Source organism: Equus caballus, chromosome 14 (assembly GCF_041296265.1).
Source record: "Equus caballus isolate H_3958 breed thoroughbred chromosome 14, TB-T2T, whole genome shotgun sequence".
Lineage (NCBI taxonomy): Eukaryota > Metazoa > Chordata > Mammalia > Perissodactyla > Equidae > Equus > Equus caballus.
This window is the reverse complement of record NC_091697.1, coordinates 17,784,735-17,798,595: the sequence shown is the minus strand read 5'-3', so window position 1 is coordinate 17,798,595 and position 13,861 is coordinate 17,784,735. Positions and strand designations below refer to the sequence as shown.

Genomic DNA, 13,861 nt, shown 5'->3' with positions numbered 1-13,861 from the left:
GAGGAGCGGGCCGCGAAGGGGGCTGGGGGCGGGGCGAGGGCGGAGCGGGGGTCGGACCGCGGGCGGGGGCGGGCCGAGGGCGGAGCGAGAGGCGGGCCGAGGGCGGAGCAGGGGGGGGCGGGCTGCCCCGCACGCCTAGTGGTCGCGCCCGGCGGCAGCGGCCAATGGGCGGCCGGGATGTTGGAGCGGCGGCGGCGGCCGGGGCGCTCGCTGGCTGGGGACGGCGCCGCCGCCATGATGCTTGTTTGCTTTCAATGAAAGCGAGGGGGGCGCGGAGGCGGCGGCGGCGGCGGCGGCGGGGGCGAAGGCGGCGGCGCGGGGGCGAAGGCGGCGGCGGGCGCAGCGAGGCGGGCGGGGCCGGGCCCGCGGGCGGGCGGGCGTAGGGGCCGCCGTCGGGGCGGCTGAGCCGGCGGCTGACGCGGTGGCGCCCGGAGGGGGAACAAAGAGCGGCGGCTGAGTGCGGCGGGACTGGCATGGTGGTTCCACAGGGCGCACCGCGCTGCTCTCACAGGGAGGCGGCGGCGGCGGCGGCGGCGCGCCCGCAGAGGTGAGCGGGCCCCGCGCCGTCGTGCCCGGGCCCGAGCGCGCGGGCCCGGCCGTGGGGCTGGGTGGGCGCGGGCGCGCGGCCGGCCGGGCCGGGCTGGCGGCTGTTGGGCCCCTCGCGCCCCCGCGCCGCGTCCCGGGCGTGATTGACGGCGGGGCGGCGGCGCGCAGGGGCGGCCCGCGGCTGGGGAGCGGCGGCCGTGGGGTGCCGCCGCGGAGTGTGGAACTTGGCGGTGGCCGCCGAGCGGGAAGCCGCCTGCGAGCGTTCGGGGCAGCGCAGGCTCGGGGCGAGGTGGGAGCGCCGGTGGAGAGATTCGTGGCGCCGCTGAGGCCTCGGAGACGCCCCTAGTTACTTGAAGCAGTTTTGTCCGATAACCCGAATCCCATCTCTCCTTTTTCTTTCCCAACACCAGTCGTTCTTGTCTTGGCACACTTTTCTTTTCTTTGACTCTCCCTCCACCTTGCAGAAAGAGCCTAATAACTAACACCTGTAACCTTTAACTGTTACTGCGGGTGACAGCCTTGTGCGTGGGCATCCTGCTTGACCCGCTTGGGTTTGTTGTTAGGCTGACGCTGTTTAAATAGTCTGCTTGGATTTTGAGTTCCCATACTTACCTGTTTTCCAGTTGGATCGTCCCGTTAGTGCTGGTGCTGACCCGTTGCCTCCTCGTGTGTGGGAATTCAATTTTGGAGAGTAAGAGTGAATGTGAGCAAGTGAGAAATAAAATGGCACCTTGTATTTCTCACAGTACACGGCGATTTATTGTTCCAAAACGGTTTTGTAGGCTGTTGGAGCTGATAGGGTCATTAATCGAAAGGTTTTGAAGACTTCTTTTTTTGTAATTGCTATATCAGAGTAGTATAGTCTTTATAGTGTGACTTTTACGGTAAAAATTGCTTAATATTTTTAGACCAGTGATCTAGTCCAGTCCCCTTGCTTTGAACAAAATATTTGAATAGGTGCCGATGAGGAAACAGACCTAGAAAGGTTAAAACGACTTGCTCAAGATACTACAGTTAAGAGGGAAAGGCCTGAGTTTTGCGTGAAGGTGAGAGCTCATGAGAGTGATGTAATTGCTGGAGATGAGTTCTTTGGGGAGGGCACAGGGTGTGTCAGTGGATAGACGTTATGTGAGGTAGGTGAGTCTGGTCAGTTCTTAGGTGAACGAGATACTTAAATCGTCAAAAATGAAGATGTGACAAAGGACGTAAATTTTCTTGTGAGTCTCAGAAGATTCCCACTGAAAGTTGATCCTTGCATAGTTTCTAAAGTGCCCTTGGTCAGTGGTAATGTAGATGAAGCAGCTCCTTTTGAATGCCTATTCCATTTGTAGGTATTTTCACGTTTCTTAAATCTTCGCGGCAAAGTAAAACTACAATTATTGGGAAATTTCAGACTATTTTCTTCTCAACAGATAAGAAGTTGCTTATAGAACTTGGTCCTGACTACAAATAAAGGCATTGTAGGAATTTGCCTAATGTACTTGTAGTTTATAAGTATGTGTTTTGGTTAGTGTTTAGGCATCCCACTATAACCACATTAGCTTTCTTATGTTCTTTAAAGCATGAACCTTTTTTCATATCATATGCAACAGAAAGGGACAATATATGTAAGGCATACTGGAATATGGCCAAGGCTGCTCACAGTGGTAGCCTTTGGGCCACGAGGGGTGAGGGATCAGTAACTTCAGCACACTTGTAGCTTTCCTGCACGCGACGTACACTGGTTGGGAAGCGCTGCTTTTAAAATCTTTATCACATAGGAAAAATCCAAATAGTTTCAGCTAAGAACGTATATTTTAGTGGAGGAAAGACTTGGATTTGTGGATGTGCAGTGCTGTTTACACTTTTGTTGTGATTAGAACTTAATGTTGTTTGGAAAAAAAGTTCCGATTTTAATTTTCAAATCCTTAGCTTCCACAAATCTTTTACTGATGTACATTTTTTTTCTTTAACCTGACCTGCTACTCACTTTAGGAAGTTAGCCATTTTATGACAAAGTGTGATTAATAAAATACTGTGTGTGTGAAATTAAGAAATACTAAAATAAAACTGTAAACTGTATGCATAGTCTGTGTGCATTAGAGTATAATGGAATGCACCATATTGTGATATTTGAACAAGTAATTAAAGAGAAGATAGTTTGCATCCAAGATGGGGACTCATTTAGGCTGCCTTAACCTTATCCTTCTGGACTTTACCTCTCCCTCATCCATTTAGATTTTCCTGATAAGTTATGTGTCAAGGAATAGCATGCTGGACACAGTGTTGGACCCTGAGAATTTGACAATGAGTAATGCTCATTTCTGCCTTCTTGTGGTCTGTGGGCTTAGTAGGTGGACCAAATGCTGTGGGAGAACAAAAGAGAGAATGATTAAATTTGTGGAAGGTATGAGAGCTGTTTACAGAAAGTAACGCAGAATAAGTGTTTGTCAAACTGGGGAGACGGGGTCATTTCACACAGAAGGAATGGTGGGTGCACTGAGATGCCAAGTGTTGGGGTAAGGCCAATGGTGAGTGGTTACTGGAACAGGGAGGGTGCCTGCAGATGAGCCTGCAAAAGTGTTTCTGGCCTCAATTTTGAAGGACCGCGGTTGCTAAGCTAAAAGTGAAGTTTACATCTTTGTCCTATAGCAGAGGAAGGAGCCAAAATATTTTTGGTAGGGGATCAAGGAGATTTAGAGATCACTTTAGTATCAGTGTGGAGGGTTGAGTGGAGGCCCTACAATATAAAAAAGTCACGTTTGAGATAGTATAGAATTAGTGACTGCGTCTATTTTTAACTTGGATGTAGTGTCTCTTGTGTCTGTGGGCCCTTTTATAGTGGAGTTTAGGGCTCTGTCCAATTGCTCTATAATACAGGGTAATTTAAAATCAACATGTCAGGATGTTTTGGAGAAGTTAAAAGCAGTCAAAACAATGAAACCCATAAAATGGTACACTTGAAAGTTCAGGCATCGAGAACATGTCTTCTGAGTTAGGCTGAGGTGGGCTGTAGAGCTTAAGCTGGAGAAATCAACCCTCTGCTCACCAGAAGTGAAAGCCACCAGCTGAAAGGTTATGACTATCCTCATGGTCTCTTGGGATATGGGCTGTAAACGTTTTGTGAAATTTTGGGGGGAGGGTAGAGTTTTTTCTCCAGTAAATTATTGAAATTGGAATATTGAAACTTTCTTAAAGCCTGGGAACTCTTCATACAGTTGTTAATTTATATAGTCAGTTCTGCTGTAAAGCGACCTATAGGTTCCTAAAAACCGTGCTATGCAAAATTGTGTAAAAACTAAATGCCTTATGGGAAAAAAATGGAATTGGGGCGCAACATTAAAAAACTTTGTCAGTAACTTACTTAAAAAAAAAGGAACCTGATAAAAATGGTAGCACAGTTTTACACATGTTGAAGGGTTTAGGGACATATAAGTACTGCAATAAATGTGGCACTTTACCATCAACCCATCAGAAGGGTTACTGCCTGTGAGTTATGGTGAAGTGGTGGAAAGAGGCTGACCTGAAATCAAGTGGAATGTTATAATAGCACCAGCTGTGGATGGGTGGGGCTCATAACACACACACAGACACACACACACCAGGTAGAGGTTTGAGGTGTGTGTGTGTTGTGTATTTCTACACAGCTCTGTTCAGCTGGGTGCATTATTCTACCTTTATCTAGTGTTTTTCACAGACAAAATCGCACATAAGCAAATGGGAATTTTGCGTTATGCTCAGATTCCCTGATAAATCAATCACGTTAGAACAAATTCACATTTTTGGAACAAGCGATATAGCAGAACTGATTAGACTTGAATACAGCAATTAAAAAAACTCAGCTCCAAAAATACTTGTTGAACACCCATATGTCAGTACCATGTATAGACTTGCTACCCTTATGGGGCTTATGATCTTTTGTCCCAAGTGGGTTTGTAGTGGTACAGAGAGAAAGACAAATGAACCAATAAAGCCCTTATCAGCTCGTGTAGTAATTAGGAGTATACACAGCATTTAAGAGGATACTGAGGAAGGAACAACTGGTTTTGCTTGGAACCTTGAGAGAGTTATCTCAGAGGTCTTTGAGCTGAGTTTTGAAGGGTGGATAGGGTTTTGTCAGGCTGAGGAGGACATTTCAGAGAGAAGAAACAGCGTGTGCAAAGTCAAGTTACAGATAACTTGGGTTGTGAAACAGGATGCAGGGATGTGAGGGGCAGGAGGAGTGGCCAGAAACAGTTCCTTAATAGTCTTAGGCTGCTTCTTAAAGCGTTGGGACTTCTGTCTATATATAATGGGGATCCATTGAGAGTTTAGGTGGATGGGGTGGGGCAATTGTGTGTGGCGTACTTTTTCAGGAGACACATAGTAAAAATGGGGAGGCTGGATGAAAGGGGGCAAGAAACTGGTGTTAGAGAGTTCATTGAAGTCCTTGTGAGAGGTCAAGGATATCAGCGTAGGAGCTAGAAAAGCATAGGATAGATTTGAAAAATATCATAACTAAGGACAGGCCAGCAATGAGCTGTAAAAATAGGAAGGAGTTGAGTATGGTTCAGAACTTCTTTAGCTTGGGGAACTGTTGGTATGATTTAACTCTTGGTATGAAATACAGGAAAAAGAGCAGATTTGGGTGAGCAAAGTGAAATAGACTTAGGATCTAAGTTTGACTTGCTTGTTGGATATTTGGGATGTGTAGTAGATAACTGGATCAGAGAATGGTTGGGGATTTTATAGACTTGATCATTATATAGTTGGCGTTGGAAGTTATGAGAGCACTCAGGAAGGGTGAACAAATGCTTTTCACCCTTTTTGGGCAAGTAGGGTCCCCATTTGAGAATCGCTTGAGGATTATGAAGAAGGAAATGAAAGTACGCACACATTCAAGCTTGGAACTTGCTCATGGACCACAGGTTAATAAGGACAGGAAGAGGAGAGGACCGAGGGAACTTGTAGGATCAGCCAGCATTTTGTTTCAGACAGGATTGCAGTAAAGTGGTTAGAGAGGCAGAAGAACAGGAGAGAGCAGAATTACAGATGCCAGGAGAGGTAAGAGTGCCGAGCAAGGGGGAGTTTTCAATGGTGACTTGTAGTTCCCAGGTGTAGGGTAGAATGCGCTCTGAGAATGGATTAATAGAATTTGACAGTGAGGTGAATATAAGCAGAGCAGATTTATGTGGGACCAGGGAAGTAGAAGTCAAACTGTAGATTGGGCTATGAGCAAATGGGAGCTTAAGCTGAAAAAGGTTATAAACTGCTGTTTGGAAAAGTTTAAAGTGGACGAGAAGGAAAGAGGGTTATAGTTTAAAGAGGAGACAGGGTTGAGAGAAGGTAGGCACCTGTGTTAGTTGCCAGCATTCTGTTTCCTGTAAGTCCAAAACTTAGGAAATAAGTTTCTAATATGTATATTTCAAACTTTTCCCTGATGTATTGGCTGAAATGATGGACTTACATGGTCACATAAAATTGTGGGTTTTTTTGTGGAATTTTATGTGATTTCAAAAACAGTAAAAGAAATGCTTCCTCATTGGAGGAGGAGATATCTAATGTAAAATTTTAATATTAGAACTTTTAGTCTTCAGTTACTAGGAGACTAAAATTTGCTTTTTGTATTCCCTGTGCTAGGTTTGTACTTGCACTGTGCTTAATAGTCCAAAATTCAGTTAAGTATTTGATGCACTTTTAAATGTAGAATAGTAGCAAAGAGGGAATCATTAGGCATAGTCATTTTCTTTCAAAGTTATTTGCTACAAATATACACCTCACAAGTAAACATGTGGAGATCTAAAAAAACATAAATTAGGCAATGATCTTTGTATCCAAAAAGAATATTACTGGTGATTCTTTAGATACATCAGTTGTTTTGTGTGTAAATTTTTTTACTAGGCAGATTTTGAGTGGGGAGGTGTGGGGAGATAGATGAAAAAAGAAAAAAGTTATTAGGAGTCCCTGCTAATTAAAGACCACATAGAAATGAAGATTTATTAAAATTAAGTCAAAAATATTTGCGCTCAGCTTTTTGGGGGGCAAAATTTTTTCTTCTGTGAGATTGTGTATATTTGTATGGAAACACTGCGACATCATAAAGCAATACCTGATCAAGCAAACTGCCGTGTTTTAGACCAGTAGCTTCCTTCACATATTTTCATCTAAAAGTGCTGAAAATGAAAACTAGTTTATTTGGGATAGCTAAAGAATTGTCATTTGGTTTCTAATTTTAGGGAAACTACAGAGGTTCAGACTTAGGGATTTGTAGTTACAGAAAGAAAAAAATGCCTTTGTTGAATGCTGATGGTGTGAGAGGCACTGCTCTTTACGCTGCTGTCTCATTTGATCCTCACCAAGACTGGGAGGCGGACATTTATAAACGAGGAACCTTAGCCTTGCAGATAAATGCAGACGTGCCCTTGCAGGGCTGGAACTTGAGAGAGGTCTGTTTGACTCCGGTTTGTGTGCTTAATGACATCGTACTCTGCTCCTGCCCTCCCTCCTAAGACACTCTCATGGGGCTGTGGCTTAGAGTACACCTTTGATACAGATTTGATAATATAGGGAGACCCAATTGCTGCCCCAGATTATAACCTCTTACATTACTGGCTGATCATGTTGACATAATAGAGCTAACTGGCAGAATCTTTCTTAATATTTGTGATTCTCTTTTTGGTTATGGATCAAAAACCTCACAAGAGTCCATGGAAGAGTACTGTTCATGGTGGTAAAAATCCAGCTTTAAAGCATTTCACTATTATTAGGAAAAGGCAGTCACTTATACATCTCCTGTCGAAAAGCAGTGCACAGTGGAACTCCATTGGAACATAGTTGCTTTAGATTTCTTTCCGTACCTTCTGAAACATCACTGGGTGGCTTTAGAGCACTAGTCCAGTGTTGTTAAAGGCTTCTTGATGGTTTGTAAGGCCAGCATTTCATGAATAATTTTCTTTCTTAGGAAAAGAGGATTAGTGGGTCAAAACTGATTGTTAGTATATTAGAACCTCCCAAATGATTCTATACGTAAATTAGCAGCTAGAATAAATGTTGAATGCCTCAAAAGGCCAAAATTCCTATTAGATGGTGGTAGCTGGAATATTGTGACTCATTAGAAGAGAGGAGGTAGCAAATAGATTATGGAAAATCTGCCAAAAGAGAAGAAAGAAATGAAGGTTTCTGTTGGCAGCCATCATTTGGTGCTGAAGCTGTGAACTGGACTATTGTTGCTTGTCTCGTCCTGAGAGAATAGCTTTAGGATTGCTGGTCTCCCTCTCCTTACCTTTCGCATCTTGGTGAGGTTTGAGTGCACAAATCATGGTTTTGACTTAATGCCCTGCATATGGTTGGGCATGCAACTTTTGCTGATTAGATCACAAATCTTGTTTCTCTTGATATGTTTTTTGCTCTGTACTTTATATTTGACTTTAAATATAGAAATTAGAATTTCTAAGCTAACAAATATTTGTATTTATTTTGAGTTGAAATTTGTGAATGACCTATACTTGGTGTACCTTTTCTTTTTGAGGAAGATCAGCCCTGAGCTAACATCTGCCAATCCTCCTCTTTTTGCTGAGGAAGACTGGCCCTGAGCTAACATCCGTGCCCATCTTCCTCTACTTTATATGTGGGATGCTTGCCACAGCATGGCTTGATGAGCAGTGCCATGTCATCACCCAGGATCCGGGCCGGCGAACCCCAGGTGGCCAAAGGGGAACGTGTGCACTTAACTGCTGCACCGCCGGGCCGGCCCCTTCGTGTACCTTTATATAGCTGTATCTTGAGTTAATTTATTGGGTTGAATGAAATTGCTAATAGTTGCCCATTCTTGACCTTCATAATTGGTGGTTTCCTGTGCTGGTTGTAGTACACCCTGTGCTTCTCTCTGACGGTTTTATAGTCACTAGTGTTATTGGACACAAGCCCTGAGTTAGAATTGCATTGTCACAGCAGTCTAGTAAGCTGTTTGGGCTGGGCACCATGGGTGCAGATGGGTATGCCAATCTTTTCCTTTTAGAGTTTAGTATTGACTACTACATCTGCTGTTTAGCTCTATGTTTTGGAGGAATATTTTACCATAATTTAAAAACCTCTATTTTTGCAGAGGTCTTATTGATTGGAAATTTTAGTTAAACCAATTTGGACTGAAATTTATTTTTGTACTACTTGAGAAGGATTTAAAGAAATTGTGTATGAGATTTTTGGGGGGAGGGGGAGGTGGCTATGGAAACTTTAAATTCTTAGAAATATTGCTAAGATGTTGTTTGCCTTTTTCATTCTCATTCTCTTACGAGCATGCAGTGGAATTTTCCAGAGGCTAACAAAAGGATGTGTGATATCTGATTGCACTGAATTCACAGCAGATCTGCGAATCCAGCTGTCTTCTAGTATGTCAGATATTAAAGAGACTTGCCAACATGTAAGACAATGTCATTCTTCTCATGAAGTTTTACTTTGTTTTTGAAAACAGTTACTTTTCATAAAAATGTTGCTTGTTAACGTGATGGGTTTATTATATTTAATGAGTTAATAAATATTTTAAAAATTCTTAGTTCTCATTTCTAGTATGGTAAATATTGATAGATATAACTCATACAGAAGAAAGCTCTTTGAGGTACTTGGTAGTTTTTAAGAGTGTGTAAGGGTCCTGAGACGGTGGCATTTGAGATCTGCTGTCTTAGAGGAGTAGGAGAGTTTGGGAGTGGAGAGTACAGGCGAGCACAGCCTGGAAAGATGATGCATCTGAGAAGGAAGCTGGAGGGCTCCTGGCTCAGCACCGTCACATTTGGAGAATGAACGTGAGATCTTGGTTTTATCAGTGACGATTCTAGAGAGTTGTGTGAGGCAGCGATGTAACAGAAGGACTACAGCTTTGCAGCTGGATTGTCCTGGTTTAATTCCAGCTCTGCTATTTACCAAGCCTGTGTGACCTTGGGCAAGTTATTCAAACTCTGGGTCTGTTTTCTCACCTAAAATAAAATAAGGATGGCATCTACCTCATGATTGCCTTGAGAATTAAATTGAGATAATACAGGTAAATTATTATATAGTGATTGAAAGCACAGTCTTTTGGCTCAAACTTGGGTTAAAATCACAATTGTGCCACTAGTGTCTCTCTGACCTCAGGCAACTTACTCATTCTCTGGACCTTCTTTTCTTTATGCAAGGAGAATAATAGTGTTTACCTACAGTAGTCTTGAGGGTTGAGATAATTCATGTGAAGGGCCTGGTGGGCTGGCCAAGTGACGAGTGCTCAAAAAATGTTCGCTGTTGCATGCCTAATGCCGAGCGTGGTAGGTAGGCGACAGTGGTTTTGCTGCTGCCCTCATCCGTTTGAGGTTTGCTCTTCCTTGGCTGTAGCTTGTCCTCTTGCTTCTTAGCCCGGCTGTCCTGGAACCAGTGTTCTCAGGCTTTGGTTGCGAGGGTCCTTTTCTGTCTGGTTTCTCTAGATTTTGCCTTTAAGATTAGAAGCCTAGATAGTAGTTTTTCTTATTCCTGGTAAGATGGGCACTGCTTCAGTTAGCACACTTGTCTCTTACAAAATGCTTGCTTTGGTTTACTATCACAGCTTCTCCCCTTGAATTCTTATAAGTATTCATTGAATACTTACTATTTGCCATGCTCTGAAGATATGAAAATATTTAGAGTATGAGTGCAAGGAGCCTACATTAGAGTAGGTGAGTAAGACATGTACAAAAAATAATTAAGGTGGGGTTAAAGAATACAACAGCAGAAATAGCTTCAAGGTTCAGAATAGCTCGAAGTAGGGAATGATAAAGCTCTGTGTTTGGGAGGGATAGGGAAGAAGGACCTTTTTGAAGTTGGATATCTGAGTTGGCATTTGAAGGACGATTAGAGTTCCTAGGCGTAGGGGTTGGGGAAGAAAGGGTGTTTCAGGCGGAAGCAGTAGCATATGCTAAGGCATGGACGTTTGTGAGAGGGAACTGGGAACTGGGGGGACCCAGACAGTGAGACTGGAGAGGCACACGGGGGCCAGGTTATAAAAAAACTTTACTCGTTTTATAAATGAGCCTGGGTTTCCCCTGTTTAGTTAATTCAATGCGTAGCTGAGCCTCTTTTGTGTCAGGAACACTGTCAGATTCCAAGGGTACAAAGTTGGAGGAGATGTGGTTTTCGGACCAGGAGGGTAAGTACTTGTGTTTTTAGGAGCTCACTTTGGACAGTATCTAGGATGGGTTAGAGTCGAGGAGAGTAAAAGAAAGAACTTGGGTCTGAGACTGTTAGAGTACCTCATAGGGCAGGTAAGAGCCTCGGGAACAAGGAGAGAAAGATTTAGGAGGTAAAATGGGCTAGAATTAGACACTGGATGTGAATGCTGTGATTAGATGAGAAAGAGTCAAGGATAGTGCTCATTTCTGGCTTGGAAAACTGGGTGGGGATCATAGGAGGAGGGCGGGTTTGAAGATTGAGATGACAATTTTTACTTTTTGTAAGATCTTTATGATACCTTGTTTGTTTCACTAGCTTTTTATTGTCCCTCCCATGTGATTTACATTCCTTTGAGAGATTATCATGAGTTGTAAGATAACCTGCCATAGTATCCTTGGCTATTTATAATAGTAGCCTTGAAATCAGCAAATCCACAATTAGGATTTAAGTTTTGCTCTTTAGAAAAGGGTAGTCATCTTTTGTAGAGTTTTTTATGCTTCTTTGTTTTGCCACCAGGGCACTAGTGATAGACATTTTGCCACTAAGGACAGCTCCTGAATGAGGTTTGTCAGCTGTGTATATTGTTAGTTGGCCAGTCATGGTGGAAACCTGGATAGAAAGCCAAGAAAACAAATGTGATGACATTGAGAGTCAGGATGATTTGGGTTTAAAGTGAGATGTGGAAGTACCTTAACTGAATCGAGGCTGTAAAAACGGTTTAGGAACTGTGGTCCAAGGCAGCCGACTGGGTGTGCACTGGAGGCACATCATGTCTTTCGTTTGTGGAATTCAACTAATAGACTTGGCAAAAACGGAGGTGAATAATTTAGTGTGGTAGGCCTGCCGTCTCAGTGACAATATTATAAATTTAAAATTCCAGAATATTTCCATTTTTTAAAGACGTATCAAATTATTGTTTACATGACATTTCAGATGTCTTACATGTCATGATAGAAGCAGAATACAAGTTAAGTCAGTATTTCTTACTGAAAATTGTTAATGTACTTGTGAATGAGCTGTCATTTGAATTGTATTCAAAGAGGGAATAATTTTTTTTCTTTTGCGGCTTTAGAATAGTGCTTGGTGTTTTTTTAATAATGGGAAATAGAGTTATTTTTGATTCATGTTTATAATTTGATTTCCTTTCTTTGGATATTTCCTTTTCTATTTTAAAATACCACCATTTCCTACTTCCCTTTCTGTCAAAAGCATGGTTCAGAACTGATTTCTGTTAATCTGTTTTGAAATTCATAGACTTTTTTCATTGAGCCGTCAGTGTATCTTCTCACTGTAAGGTATGAAAATAAAGGGCTATAATAAATTTGGGATAGGATTATTGGAAACATGAGTTATATTGTATTTTAGTCTACTGAAAGCTGTGGATGTCAGATTGGTCGCTGAAGGACATCCAACAAACTATTATTATTTTGTCTAGTCTTGCTTTGTGGAAGGCGATCGTGGTTCCAGTGCTGTGGGAAGATAGCTCGTGAGCAGTTTATGATCCGCTGTGGAGGCCTGGATTGGGGTGTGGGTAGGGAATAGTATCTGGGCTTAGCTTTGAAGTGTGGATAGAATTTCAGTGTGAAAATGGTATAACTAATGGCATGGAGATAGGGAAGTGTGGAGCGTAATTGAAGGATGGCTGTTTGTCTGCTCGTTGCATCAAAAGAAAGGGAAAAATATTGAACAAAAGTCTGGAAAGGTAGAATATTTTGAATTCTTAACTAAGAAGTTTGAAGTTGTTTTCTAGGCAGTAGAAAGTGGGGTGGGGGTGGTGAGGGGAGCTAGGATGCCACAGAATCATAGTTTTAAAGCTGATATAGGACCAGAAGTCATTCCAGACAAACCTAGTTCTTTAGTCAGAAGTCTCCTTTACAAAGGATGGCTCTTTTTCCTGAATTTTGCAATGTAATTAAGAACTCAACTTCGGGAAGAATAATTTGAGAGTGGTATGTAGGTTACTAGTAATCTTAAAGGCATAAATGCCAATTATAAGAGGCTATTATAAGAGTTGAAGAAGTGGGAAATAAAGTCCTAAATTAGTGAGTCTGTAAAAATAAGAAAGGGTTGTAGTGTGGTTACATGGTTGTGAAATTTTTGTTTGCTTCCCCAGTAGATTAAGATAGAAGATCATGCATTTCTTGTTTACTCTTTCTTCCTAGCACGTGGCAGAATGCTAGGCACATAGAAGGTGCTTAGTAAATGTCCACTGAGTGCTCCTGTAAAGAAAGCTCCCTTGAGGAAGCATGGTTCTGGTTCATTGAATTGCTTTTGGATTTCTCTTCTGTGGAAACCTGATTCTGGGTCATGAAGGAAAGAACGTTTAGACAAGTTTGTTAGTGTAATGTGCTAGGCTGTAGCTGAGACACTGGGAGACACAAACTGGGGAGACAGGTGCCGTAGTAAATGTCTGGGCGGAGGAGGGAGTGAGTATGTGCCTCTGTTGGGAAAGGCTTGCAGAGGCTCTGGGGTGGCCCAAGTTGCCCTGAAGCGTGTGTAGTTTAGGATGAAGGTTGTCTTTGGTGAAGGGATTAGCATGTGTTGAAAGACTACGTCTTAGAAGTAGGTTTGCTATAATTAATTTAGAACTTTATAGGTTGGCATGTGTGCAAGCGGCAGAAGATGAGTGAGGTATTGTTAGCTAAGACCAGATTGTAAAGGACTGTGAAGTTCGGGCTTTAGGTAGGCAGGCAGAGGGGATCTCTTAGGTTTTTGAGCAGGAGAGTGACAGGAGCAGGATCTGTCGGGAAGAGGGAGGCAGGGAAGGTGCTTAATAGTTGAAGCTGAGAAATGAGGAGGGTCTAAATTAACTTCAGTAGAGGTAAAAATGGAGAAGAGAGGTTTAGAAATCTTGAAGAAGTAAGAATTACTCAGATTTAGTGAAAAATTGGATAAGACCTAGTGAAAAATTGGATTGGAAGGAGTAAATTGGCACCAAGGTTATTGTCAGTACCTTTGCAAATACGCCCTAACTTGTGGCTCTGGGAGGAGCCTGGTCAGTCAGATGAATACAGGCTCTTTCTGCAGGACTTACTCTTCCTGCTTCCCTCCCTTCCTTTCCTCTGCCCCTCTCATTTTTTCTCTCCTTTATGTTTGGGAAAGAAGTGAAGTACAAAGAATGGAGGAGAAAATGTGAAATGCATGTAAAGGAAAAGAGAGATGTTAAATTGAGCATTTTACTTTGTCA

The 13,861-nt window shown here is 42.8% G+C and overlaps 1 protein-coding gene across 11 annotated transcripts in view; it reads left to right on the top strand.

The window, feature by feature from the left end:
- The first annotated feature begins 349 nt into the window (after nt 1–349).
- The window catches only part of CNOT6 (CCR4-NOT transcription complex subunit 6), a 65,809-nt gene continuing 52,297 nt past the window's right edge, over nt 350–13,861 (top strand). For 4 of the 11 annotated variants that reach the window (XR_002799485.2, XM_070233704.1, XM_070233702.1 and 1 more), the window contains exon 1: nt 359–547. The gene's annotated coding sequence lies outside the window, so the exon portion shown is untranslated. Of the gene's footprint in view, nt 548–8,799; nt 8,924–13,861 lie in introns of those variants that run through there. The other 7 variants (XM_070233700.1, XM_023617003.2, XM_070233698.1 and 4 more) reach the window with 6 other exon arrangements.